The sequence below is a fragment of the Lithobates pipiens genome, unplaced genomic scaffold (genome assembly GCF_037356315.1).
Source record: "Lithobates pipiens isolate NorthernLeopardFrog02 unplaced genomic scaffold, aLitPip1_a1.2 Scaffold_23, whole genome shotgun sequence".
Taxonomy (NCBI): Eukaryota; Metazoa; Chordata; class Amphibia; order Anura; family Ranidae; genus Lithobates; species Lithobates pipiens.
The window spans coordinates 35,768,043-35,780,246 of NW_027507785.1; the positions used below are offsets into that span (position 1 = coordinate 35,768,043).

Consider the following 12,204-nt stretch of genomic DNA (forward strand, 5'->3'; position numbering starts at 1 on the left):
GCACAGCAGCCCCCCCCCTTACATCAGGTGTCCCCAGCACATCAGCCCCCCCTTACATCAGGTGTCCCCCAGCACAGCAGCCCCCCCTTACATCAGGTGTCCCCAGCACAGCAGCCCCCCCTTACATCAGGTGTCCCCAGCACAGCAGCCCCCCCTTACATCAGGTGTCCCCAGCACAGCAGCCCCCCCTTACATCAGGTGTCCCCAGCACAGCAGCCCCCCCCTTACATCAGGTGTCCCCAGCACAGCAGCCCCCCCTTACATCAGGTGTCCCCAGCACAGCAGCCCCCCCTTACATCAGGTGTCCCCAGCACAGCAGCCCCCCCTTACATCAGGTGTCCCCAGCACAGCAGCCCCCCCTTACATCAGGTGTCCCCAGCACAGCAGCCCCCCCTTACATTAGGTGTCCCCAGCACAGCAGCCCCCCCCTTACATTAGGTGTCCCCAGCACAGCAGCCCCCCCCTTACATCAGGTGTCCCCAGCACAGCAGCCCCCCCCTTACATCAGGTGTCCCCAGCACAGCAGCCCCCGCCTTACATCAGGTGTCCCCAGCACAGCAGCCCCCGCCTTACATCAGGTGTCCCCAGCACAGCGCCCCCCCCCTTACATCAGGTGTCCCCAGCACAGCGCCCCCCCCTTACATCAGGTGTCCCCAGCACAGCGCCCCCCCCCCCTTACATCAGGTGTCCCCAGCACAGCGCCCCCCCCTTACATCAGGTGTCCCCAGCACAGCGCCCCCCCCCCTTACATCAGGTGTCCCCAGCACAGCCCCCCCCCCCTTACATCAGGTGTCCCCAGCACAGCGGCCACCTTACATCAGGTGTCCCCAGCAGAGCCTTGTACTCTGTATCTCTGAGGCAGCTTCCTAGTTCAGGCAGGATGATGCCTGAACAAAGATGGCTCTGTTCCTCGAGAAAACATAAAATCTATTTTTTTTTTTAATAAAAAAAAAAAAAAAAAAAAAAAAAAAAAATCACACACACACACACACACACAACATCAGATCAATTTAGAGGGCATTGGCCAGACAGTGGACATTGTACAGCAAGGTGTGCTTTAACCCAAGATCCTCGCTCACATAGCAGCCAGCAGCATCCGCTCCGTCTGCAGGGAGAGGACAGGGACACATTTCCATATCGCCGGTACAGAATTTGACTATTATGACATGAGGCCGATGTGTGCGGGTGATGGGACGGATTACACAGGTGCTTGTATAGCGGATGTCCCAAATTCTGAAGCACGACCGCTTTTCATATCTACAGACAAGGACAGCCGTAGTTCCCTGATGGTGACAACAGTAGATCATGTCTGTGTAATGTGAAAAGGCCACTTGTAGTCTCCATTGGAAACCCACGTGACGGGGTAACAAAGAGAAAGGGCGCCCAAAGGAGCACAGCGAGCATGAAGCCTTACAGTGGTTGTAAAGTCAGAAGGTTTAGTAATCTTGATGCAGTCTACATATCAACCACTTAAGGGCCGAGACTTTTTTTTTTTTTAACACGTGTTGCTTACAAGTTAAAATCTTTTTTTTTTTTTTGCTAGAAAATTACTTAGAACCCCCAAAAATTCTATATATATATATATATATATTTTTTTCTAAAACCCTAGAGAATAAAATTGCGGTTATTGCAATACTTTCTGTCACACCGTATTCGCACAGCGGTCTTAACCACTTAAACCCCGGACCAATATGCAGCTAAAGGACCAGACCCCTTTTTGCGATTCGGCACTGCGTCGCTTTAACTGACAATTGCGCGGTTGTGCGGCGTGGCTCCCAAACAAAATTGACATACACTCCCACAAATGGAGCTTTCTTTTTTTCCTACAAATAGAGCTTTCTTTTGGTGGTAGTTGGTCACCTCTGCGGTTTTTATTTTTTACGCTATAAACAAAATAGAGCGAAATATTGAAAAAAAAAAAAAAAAAAAAAAGCTATTTTTTTTTTTTTACTTTTTGCTATAATAAATATCCCCCAAAAATATATAAAAAACATTTTTCCCCCCCAGTTTAGGCTGATATGTATTGTTCTACATATTTTTGGTAAAAAAAATTAGATATATTATAATAATAATAAAAAAAAAAAAAAAAACGCAATAAGCGTTTGGTTTGCGCAAAAGATATAGCGTCTACAAAATAGGGGATAGTTTTATGGCATTTTTTTTTTTTTTTTTTTACTAGTAATGGCGGTCGATCAGCGATTTTTATTGTGACTGCGACATTATGGCGGACACGGACAATTCTGACACATTTTTGGGACGATCAGCGCAATTAAAAATGCACGGATTACTGTAAAAATGTCACTGGCAGTGAAGGCGGTTAACCACTAGGGGGCGGGGGAGGGGTTAAGTGTGGTTTTTTTTTTTTTTTTTACTGTAGGGGTGGGAGTGGCTTGGCGTGTGACGTCACTGATAGTCTTTCCCTATGACAGGGAACAGACGATCAGTGACAGGCTCAGTAGGACGCACTTCCACTTACCTCTCCTCGTTCTTCAGCTCTGTGACCCGATCGCGGGACAGCGGCGGCCACGGAGCTCAGGACCGGGTCGCGAGTGCCATTCTGCCCACTTATATCGGCGTGGGGCGGTCCTTAAGCGGTTAAAGACGCACTTTTTTTTGCCAAAAATACACTTTTTTGAATTAAAAGAAAACAATCACTAAAACCACAACAGTAAAATCAGTCTGTATGTGCAGTAAAGCATGATTGTTATACTCAATGTGAAACCTAAGGGGTTAATCCTCTGCATTGTGTAAGACTGTTGATCCTGTCCTCTCTGATCCTCCCCTTCCACTGTCCCCGTCTATCCATCTACTTCTAGTACTGAGCATTGGGGGGGGTACTCTGCACATGCTCAGTTTGGTGTGTATTGCTACAGTTTTTTATTTTGTGAGGTTGATCAGCACAGGGCCAATCGGCACTATGCAGAGGGTCAGGGGTCCGGCAGCCTCATAGGACAGTCAGAGGAAAATGAAAACTCCTCCTATAAGCTTTAACCAGACACTGATAGAAGTCACAAGACTGCTTTATACTGCTGATGAGAAAAGGTATTTAGCAGTTTATATTTCCTAAAATAATTGCATTTCCAGGTTCCGTGTACTGTGAGAGACCAGATATAGTGAATGCAGAGTCCGGGGTTTAGTAACACTTGAATGACAAAGTGAGCTTTTTGGGAAAATGATCCAGTTACTGAATATTTTGATAAATCAGAAACTTATCCATGCAGACTTGTCAAGTCCAAGTTTAACCCCTTGCTGACCGCCTCACGCTGATATACGTTGGCAGAAGAAGGGCACTTACAGGCATACTAACGTACCTGTACATTGCCCTTTAAGACGTGGCATTGTGGGCGCTGGCGTGCCGGCCGCGGTCTCCATGACCCTGATCGCTGGTCCCTCGGACTCGATGTCCACGGGGATACCCGTGTTCGTCTCACGGAGAGGAAGAACGGGGAAATGCTGATGTAAACAAACATTTCCCCGTTCTTCATAGTGACAGGACACTGATCACAGCTCCATGTAAATCAGGAGTGGTGATCGGTGTCGTGTCACACACAGCCCCTCCCCCTACAGTTAGAATAACTGCCTAGGACACACTTTACCCCTACAGCGCCACCTAGTGGTTAACCTCTTCACTGCCAGTCACCTTTACACAGTAATCAGTACATTTTTAATCGCGCTGATCGCTGTATAAAATGTGAATGGTCCCAAACTAGCTCCAAAAGTGTCCGCCATAATGCCGCAGTCACGAAGAAAAAAAAAAAAAAAAAAAACACGCAGATCGCCATTACTAATAATAAAAAATAAATTAATAAAAATGCCATAAAACTATCCCCTATTTTGTAGACGCTATAACTTTTGTGCAAACCAATCAAATGCTTATTGCTGTTTTTTTTTTTTTTTTTTTTTTTTTTAACCAAAAACATGTAGAAGAATACGTATCGGCCTAAAAATTTTTTTGTTTTATATTTTTTTGGGGGGGGGGGGGGGATATCTATTAGAGCATAAAGGAAAAAATAATGCGTTTTTTTTAATTGTCACTATTTGTTTATGGCGCAAAAAATAAACGCAGTTGATCAAATACCACCAAAAGAAAGCTCCATTTGTGGGGGGGGGGTATGCAAATTTTGTTTGGGAGCCACGTCGCACGACCGCGCAATTGTCAGTTAAAGCGACGCAGTGGCGAATCGCAAAAAAAAAACGCTCTGGTCTTTGGCCAGCCAAATGGTCCGGGGGCTGAAGTGGTTAAGCAAGAACACTGAGGCTGCTTTCACATGGATGAGATTTTGCTGCGTTTTTCCTGTGCTAAAAATGCAGCAAAAATTGAAAAGCCTTTAAAAGTGGATTGTAAAGTCTCGAGTAGAGTCCCAGATGGCCTGAGGGACTCGTGGACATCGCTGGACAGAAGTGGGGCTCGGGTAAGTATTAGGGGGGGGGGGGGGCTGCTACACACAGAAAGCCTTTTATCTTAATGCATAGAACACCTCCTGCCTTTAAATCCTATGGGACTCTTTGAACCACTGTGCTGTGCGGGCACTGTGCTGCGGGTACAGTGCGTTTCGAAAAGTCCTGCATCAAAAACGTAGGTCCCCACTCAAATGTAAAAAATAAAATTAAAAAAAATTGTCAAAAAACACCTGCATTGCATTTTTGATGTTTTTTTTTTTTTTTTTTGAGTCGCAAGTTTCACAGGTGCATGCTGGGCAATAGGCACCCAGAATGTTTTTGCTGGAGAAGTGTTTAAGCAGCTTAAACACCATCTCCTCAAAGAGGATCATTTATAAATCTTTCTAATCAAAATATGGAACAGCAGGAAAAAAAAAAAAAAAAAAAGTTAATCAAAAAAGTACTTTCAGGCAATTATTACAATAAGTGGAAATGTGTCCACACTAATAATATGCTACAGGATTTTTTTTGACAAGTCAAACAAGAGAAGATCGGTGTCCCCGGTTCAGTCTGGCAGAGCGCATCGCTAAATCCCGTCCCCCCCTATGGACGGAGCGTGCAATTAAGTGCCAGGAACACTCAGCTCCGCCATCAATCACTGCGCGTTGGTATAAACATGACAGATGGGACGCCTCGTATTCGATCCCCCTATGAAGAAGAGGGCCTGAAGAATAAATGGCACACATGGGAAGACGGAGCGGGAGGGATACGTGCGCTGGCCTTTCCTGAACCTACGCCGGCTCTGACAACTACAAAGACGTCTCCGTTCCCCTCTGTCATCCCTTTTATAAAAAGGCGAACATTAAAGCGATGTGACCGAGCGCGCCGCTACAAAAAAAAAGAAAGGTAAAAATGTCACGCCGACATGAAAAGCAGGCAGAGAACCATTGTAAGCAAAAAAGTTTTCTGTTTGTTCACAAAGTTCGAGAAATCTGAAAGCCTCTAGAGAATTTTACGGGTTTCTTTTTTTTTTTAATTGGAAAAATAGCTTAAAGCAGAACGATACCCATAACAACTAAATACAAAATAATGTTCTTTAGCAAGGAACATACATTCCACATTAAGTAATTCCGCTACCAAAATTAGTATGTGCTGTATTGACTCCAGCATTGCTCCCGCTTCTTTTTGCTGGAGGCTGCCATTTTGCTGAAGCCCAGAGCCCCTGAGCAGCAGTAAAACAAAGCAGAACTAAGCCCATCAATTTAGCAGTTTCAAAAAAACGGTTACATTCCTGGAATGCTGGCATTGCCAACTGTCACATTTTCTTATGTCCTCAACCAAACGGTTAAAGCATCAAATGGCTGATGTCATAACTCAGGGGTCTCAAACTGGCAGCCCTCTAGCTGTTGTGAAACTACAACTCTCATGAGGCATTGCAAGACTGACAGTTACAAGCATGACTCCCACAGGCAGAGGCATGGTGGGACTTGTAGTTTCCACAAACAGCTGGAGGGCCGGCAGTTTGAGACCTCTGTTATAACTGATCACGTGCAGCACCATGGCAGTTGCAGATTAAACAGAAGCAGCTTCCTTGGCTGTAAAGCAGGAGACAGCAACCCTTTTTCCCCACTTAAGGGCCGAATTCAATGTTAAATAGTTACATAGTTTGCCAGGTTGAAAAAACAAAACAAAAAAAACAAACACACAGTCCATCCAGTTAAACCACAAAAAAAATAAATCATCATCATACAATCCCATATACCCAATTCTATACCCACAGTTGATCCAGAGGAAGGTGAAAAACCCCAGCAGAGCATGATCCAATTTGCTACAGCAGGGGAAAAAATTCCTTCCTGATCCCCCGAGAGACAATCGTATTTTTCCCTGGATCAACTTTACCTATAAATGTCAGTACCCAGTTATATAATGTACACTTAGGAAATAATCCAGGCCTTTCTTAAAGCAATCCACTGAGCTGGCCAGAACCACCTCTGCAGGGAGTCTATTCCACATTTTCACAGCTCTTACTGTGAAGAAACCTTTCCGTATTTGGAGACGAAATCTCTTTTCCTCTAGGTGTAAAGAGTGTCCCCTTGTCCTCATGTTGACTGTAAAGTGAATAACTCAACACAAAGTTGACTATATGGACCCCTTATGTATTTGTACATGTATGTGAATGCATGGAGGGCCGCATTCAACTGCTAATAAATGAAGATAACATTATACAGCCCCCGCACCTCTGGCCCCGCTTTACATTATACAGCCCCAACACCTCTGGCCCCGCTTTACATTACACAGCCCCCCTCCCCCTCGCACCTCTGGAACCCTCTACATTACACAGCTGTGTAAGCACAGAAGGATGGGCCGCTTTAAAAATAAATAAGTAAATTCATATCACTTTTATGGCTGTCACAAGGGATGTAAAAATCTGGGGCGTTACCTTGTGGGTGCACTCCCAAGTCCAGCGTTTGCATCCATAGACACCAAAAGTAGGACTCAGCCTGCCCCCCGGGCACATTGGATTTGATTGACAGCAACGGGAGCATATGGCTGTGCTGCTATCAATCTATCCAATCAATAGCCGAGAACCCCGGGCAGAGGAAGAGCGCGTCTCCGCCGTAGGAAATTCCAGGGCTCAGGTGAGTAAAACGGAGGGGCGATCAAGTTTTTTCACCTTAATGCATAGGATGCATTAAAGCGGAGCTCCACCCTAAAGTGGAACTTCCGCTCATTGGAACCCTCCCCCCCTCCGGCGCCACAATTGGCACCTTTCAGGGGGGAAGGGGAACTCCCGCTTTAAGGTGAAAAAAAAAAAAAAAAAAAACACAAGGGTTTACAACCCCTTTAGGTCACAAAGTTTCTTTTCAGTCTGTCCCTTTTACTTGCTGGCCCTGTGACAACCATAAAAGAATCAGGGGTGTCACTGGGACAGGCAGGCACAGCCAGCAATAAAAAACATTTTCCAGCATAGGAGGGCAATGACTTCACCTCCGGAGGTAGGAAACACAAAAAGGAAAGACCTCCAATATTTGTACTTCCTCCACCAGAGGGGGGCTTTTTTTTTTTTATAGATAGCTAGATAGATAAGGAGCTCTGGCAGTTCCTGGCGTTTACCCTCAGACCAGTCACAGGGGTGAGGTGTAGGCCGGGGCTCCCTTCTTGGTTCTACGACGCTCCCTTGCCCTGCTCACCTGGGAACTGTGGTGGCATAGAGGCTGCTCGAGGGCCTTTACTTACTGAAAATATTCTTAGTCTGGAAAAAGAAAAACAAATGCAGTCACCACATCTATAGACTGGTAAAGACTGCCATACATTTTTGTTCTTGGGTTTAGATATAATCAAATAATCTCACCCAAGGTACACGCGCATTTTCTGTACATAGAAACACCGTTTCTATATATTCTTTACACTTTGCATAAGGATTTTTCAAACATATGATTTGCTTTATGCTTTAGAGCAGGGGTGCCTAACCAGCAGCCCGGGGGCCACATGTGGCCCGCGGAGCCCTCTGATGAGGCCAGCGACCTCCTGTTCTGGGATAGAATAGAAAGTATACGTTATTAAAAGTCAGTTTATTACTAAAATCACAGTGTATATATGGGCATATCTGTTCTGCAGTGGTTACTGGGCTGCTTTCAAACTGATTGGCGGGTGCAGAGCAGCGCACCTGGGGGTTACCTGTACTGAGCCATAGACTTCTATTATTACCTGCGAGTTTGGTGACCTTTCTGAAAGTGCACCAAACCTGCAGAATATAATAGAAGTCCATTGCAAACTGCAGGAAAGCCAAAAAGGAACACTGCGTTGCACATGTGGTGCGGGTAAACAGCAGCGCATCAGTGTGAAAGCAGCCTTGGACCCCTTTAACACGGTCAGTCCGACCAATTGGACCCTCCATTCACCTCTAACTAGTGGCAGACATAAACCGACTTGTGTTCTACCTCCAATACGATCCGTCAAAAAGTATCGTGGGCTGCATCTGTGTCCGCTCTGCAAATGCAAAGTGGACACGGATATGCCATCTACCCGCTCCGCTCATTGTGGCCCACGACCGGTTACCAAATCGCTTAAGTGGCCCTTGCTCTTCAAAAGGTTGGGCAACCCTGCTTTAGGCCCCTTTCACACAGGGGCGGTTTTCAGGCAAAAAATAGCGCCTGTGTAGCGCCTTTTACTCCAATGTGAAAGCCGGAAAGGCTTTCACACTGGAGCGGTGCACTAGCAGGACGGTGAAAAAAGTCCTGCTAGCCGCATCTTTGGAGCGGTGAAAGGAGCCGTGCATTCACCGCTCCTACCCATTGAAATCAATGGGGCAGCGCAGCTATACCGCTGGCAAAGAGCCGCTGCAGCAGCGCTTTGCGGGTGGTTTTAACCCTTTTTCGGCTGCTAGCGGGGGTTAAAACCACCCCGCTAGCGGCCGCAGACCGCCGGTAAAGCGCCGCTAAAAATAGCGGCGCTTTACCGCCGGCGCCCGCGCCGCCCCAGTGTGAAAGAGGCCTTAGAGATCCACTCTGGTTGAAAGGTTACATTGCAGCTCACTCCGAGAACTCTTCCAGCCCCACTCGCTGGAGTTACCACCACCAGCCCCGAATCTGGAGTTATAAAATACAAGATTCTGTGTTCCCGGGTTCCAACTCCTTTTCTTGGTAGACGGACCGCATGGTTTCGTTCTTGGACTCCGATCTCAGAAATCCTCTTTGCATGCAGGCATTGGTTTGGAAAGTTTCCGCCACCGAGTTATACTTTTAAAAATACTGCTGCAAAGTCAAATGCGAGAATGCCATAAAATGCAATAACGGAGATACAAGGCTGTATAACTGGAGGACGCGAGCCAATAAAAATCATTACATCCATTCCCCTTTTTAATCAGGTTTTACAATTGTAATTAAAGTTTATTGAAGGATAATGGCTGAGCTAATTAGTTGTCGGACTAAATATGTATTGCCCCTTGAATTAAACTGCGTGACGAAGCGGACCCAACAGCCAGGACTGCACAAACAGCAATGCCTTGTGCGAAAAGTGGAACAATAGAGTCAAGCCCTGCCTTAAAAATAATCCACATGTATAAAAAAAAAAAAAAAAAAAAAAAAAACTACTACTAATAATAATACTTTCCCGCAACCCTTAGGCTGCTTTCACAATTATTCATTTTACTTCTGCTTTTGTGTTAAAAAATGTATAAACAATTTAAAAAACGTGTGACCATGTACAGTGGGTATAAAAAGTCTACACACTGCTGTTAAAATGTCAGGTTTCTGTGATGTAAAAACAAAAAAACTAAAAACAAAAAAAAAAAAAAAAAAAAAAAAACACACATTTCAGAACTTTTTCCACCTTTAATGTGACAAACTGTACAACTCAGTCTTTTTAGGTGGGGGGGGGCAAAATAAAACTAAAATATAGTTGCACAAGTGTGCACGCCCTTAAAACTAATACTTTGTTGAAGCACCTTTTGATATTATTACAGCACTCAGTCTTTTTTGGGTACGAGTCTATCCGCATGGCACATCTTGACTTGGCAATATTTGCTCACTCTTGTCAGATTGCGAGGGCATCTCCTGTGTACAGCCCTCTTCATTCAGATCACGCCACAGATTTTCAATGGGATTCAGGTCTGGGCTCTGGCTGGGCCATTCCAAAACTTTAATCTTCTGGTGAAGCCATTCCTTTGTTGATTTGGAGGTATACTTTGGGTCGTTGTCGTGCTGAAAGATGAAGTCCCTCTTCATGTTCAGCTTTCTAGCAGAAGCCTGAAGGTTTTGTGCCAATATTGACTGGTCTTTGGAATCGTTCATAATTCACTCTACCTTGACTAAGGCCCCTTGTTCCAGCTGAAGGAAAAAACAGTCATAAAGCATGCTGCTGCCACCACCATGCTTCACGGTGGGTATGGTATTCTTCGGTGATGTGCAAAGTTCAACCTTTGTTTCATCAGACCATAACACATTTCCCTACATGCTTTTGGGAGCCTTCGGGTGTGTTTTTTGCAAAATTTAGGCTTGGATGTTTTTCTTCGTAAGAAAGGGCTTTGTCTTGCCACTCTACCCCATAGTCCAGATATATGAAGAATACGGGAGATTGTTGTCACATACACCACACAGCCAGTACTTGCCAGATATTCCTGCAGCTCGTAGGCTTCTTGCCAGCCTCCCTGACCAGTTTTCTTCTCGTCTTTTCATCAATTTTGGAGGGACGTCCAGTTCTTGGTAATGTCACTGTTGTGCCATATTTTCTCCACTTGATGAGGACTGTCTTCACTGTGTTCCATGGTATATCTAATGCCTTGGAAATGCTTTGTACCCTTCTCCTGACTGATACTTTTTAACAATGAGATCCCTCTGATGCTTTGGAACCCCTCTGCGGACCATGACTTTTGCTGTAGGATGTGAAAATGTCAGGAAAGACCTACTAGAACAGCTGAACTATATTTGGGGTTAATCAGAGGCACTTTAAATTATGGCAGGTGTGCACTGACTCCTATTTAACATGAGTTTGAATGCGATTTTTTAATTCTGAACACAAGTACATCCCCAGTTATCAGAGGGGGTGCACACTTATGCAACCATATTATTTTAGTTTTTATTTCTACTTTTACTCCCCACATTTCCGTGCAAACCTTCCACCTCTCCCGCCACCTCAGTGTCTTCCTCACAGCGACACGTGACCACCACCACTCACTATACAGTAATCTGCATGGAGACAGGTAGAATCTGATAACCAGATTCTGCCTCCGACCTTTGCTGATCGTCAGATAAAATGCTTCCAACGATCTGCGCAGGGCTGACGTCACGCCAGCGGATCGGGAGATCAGCTGGAGTGACTTTACATACTACGCATGTGCAGATAGTCTGAGGCATTATCCGATGATTTGCACTATTAGACAGAACACTGGCTTGTGGAAGCATTAAGTCATGTGACCTCAGAGGAAGAATCATGGAAAAGTGATATTCAGAGGACAACGATCAATAGCTCTGCTTGATATCTGACCCTTCCCTTCAACTGAGATCACCTAACTGAATGCCAACATTTGGTCATGCGAGAGGAAAAAAAAAAAAAAAGCTTTAGGGCCAAGTGGGAAAACCTGGACAAGGAAGTTAACTCCTTGGCCAAGTAGGGTCTCCTGGAAAAAGGAAAAAGTGGCTCCGTGCCAAGGCGAGAACTTCTGGAGGAGGAAACAAAGCTTCAAGGACAAGTTGGGACTCGAACAATGGATAGAGACAAGCCTGGAAATCCTTGACCGGGAAAGGAGCCTCGGGAGAAAGCAGGGGCATGTGGACATAGAAAAAGAGCCTCACAGTCAAGTGGAGACTCCTGGACAAGGAAAAGGATCCTCCAGTCCAAGCAGGGAGATCTGGACAAGGCAAATATGCTATACTAATTAGGTTGTCCTAGAAAAAGAAAAGCAGCCCCTGGGTCTAGAGGGGGCTGTCAGGTGAGGGAAAGCAGCCCCTGGGTCTAGAGGGGGCTGTCAGGTGAGGGAAAGGATCCCCTGGGTCTAGAGGGGGCTGTCAGGTGAGGGAAAGGATCCCCTGGGTCTAGAGGGGGCCGTCAGGTGAGGGAAAGGATCCCCTGGGTCTAGCGGGGGCTGTCAGGTGAGGGAAAGGATCCCCTGGGTCTAGCGGGGGCTGTCAGGTGAGGGAAAGGATCCCCTGGGTCTAGCGGGGGCTGTCAGGTGAGGGAAAGGATCCCCTGGGTCTAGCGGGGGCTGTCAGGTGAGGGAAAGGATCCCCTGGGTCTAGCGGGGGCTGTCAGGTGAGGGAAAGGATCCCCTGGGTCTAGCGGGGGCTGTCAGGTGAGGGAAAGGATCCCCTGGGTCTAGCGGGGGCT

The 12,204-nt window shown here is 46.1% G+C and overlaps 1 protein-coding gene across 1 annotated transcript in view; it reads right to left on the bottom strand.

Moving 5' to 3' along the window:
• ACER3 (alkaline ceramidase 3) overlaps window positions 1-12,204 on the bottom strand; it is a 119,438-nt gene that overhangs the window by 55,505 nt on the left and 51,729 nt on the right. The window lies entirely within an intron of this gene.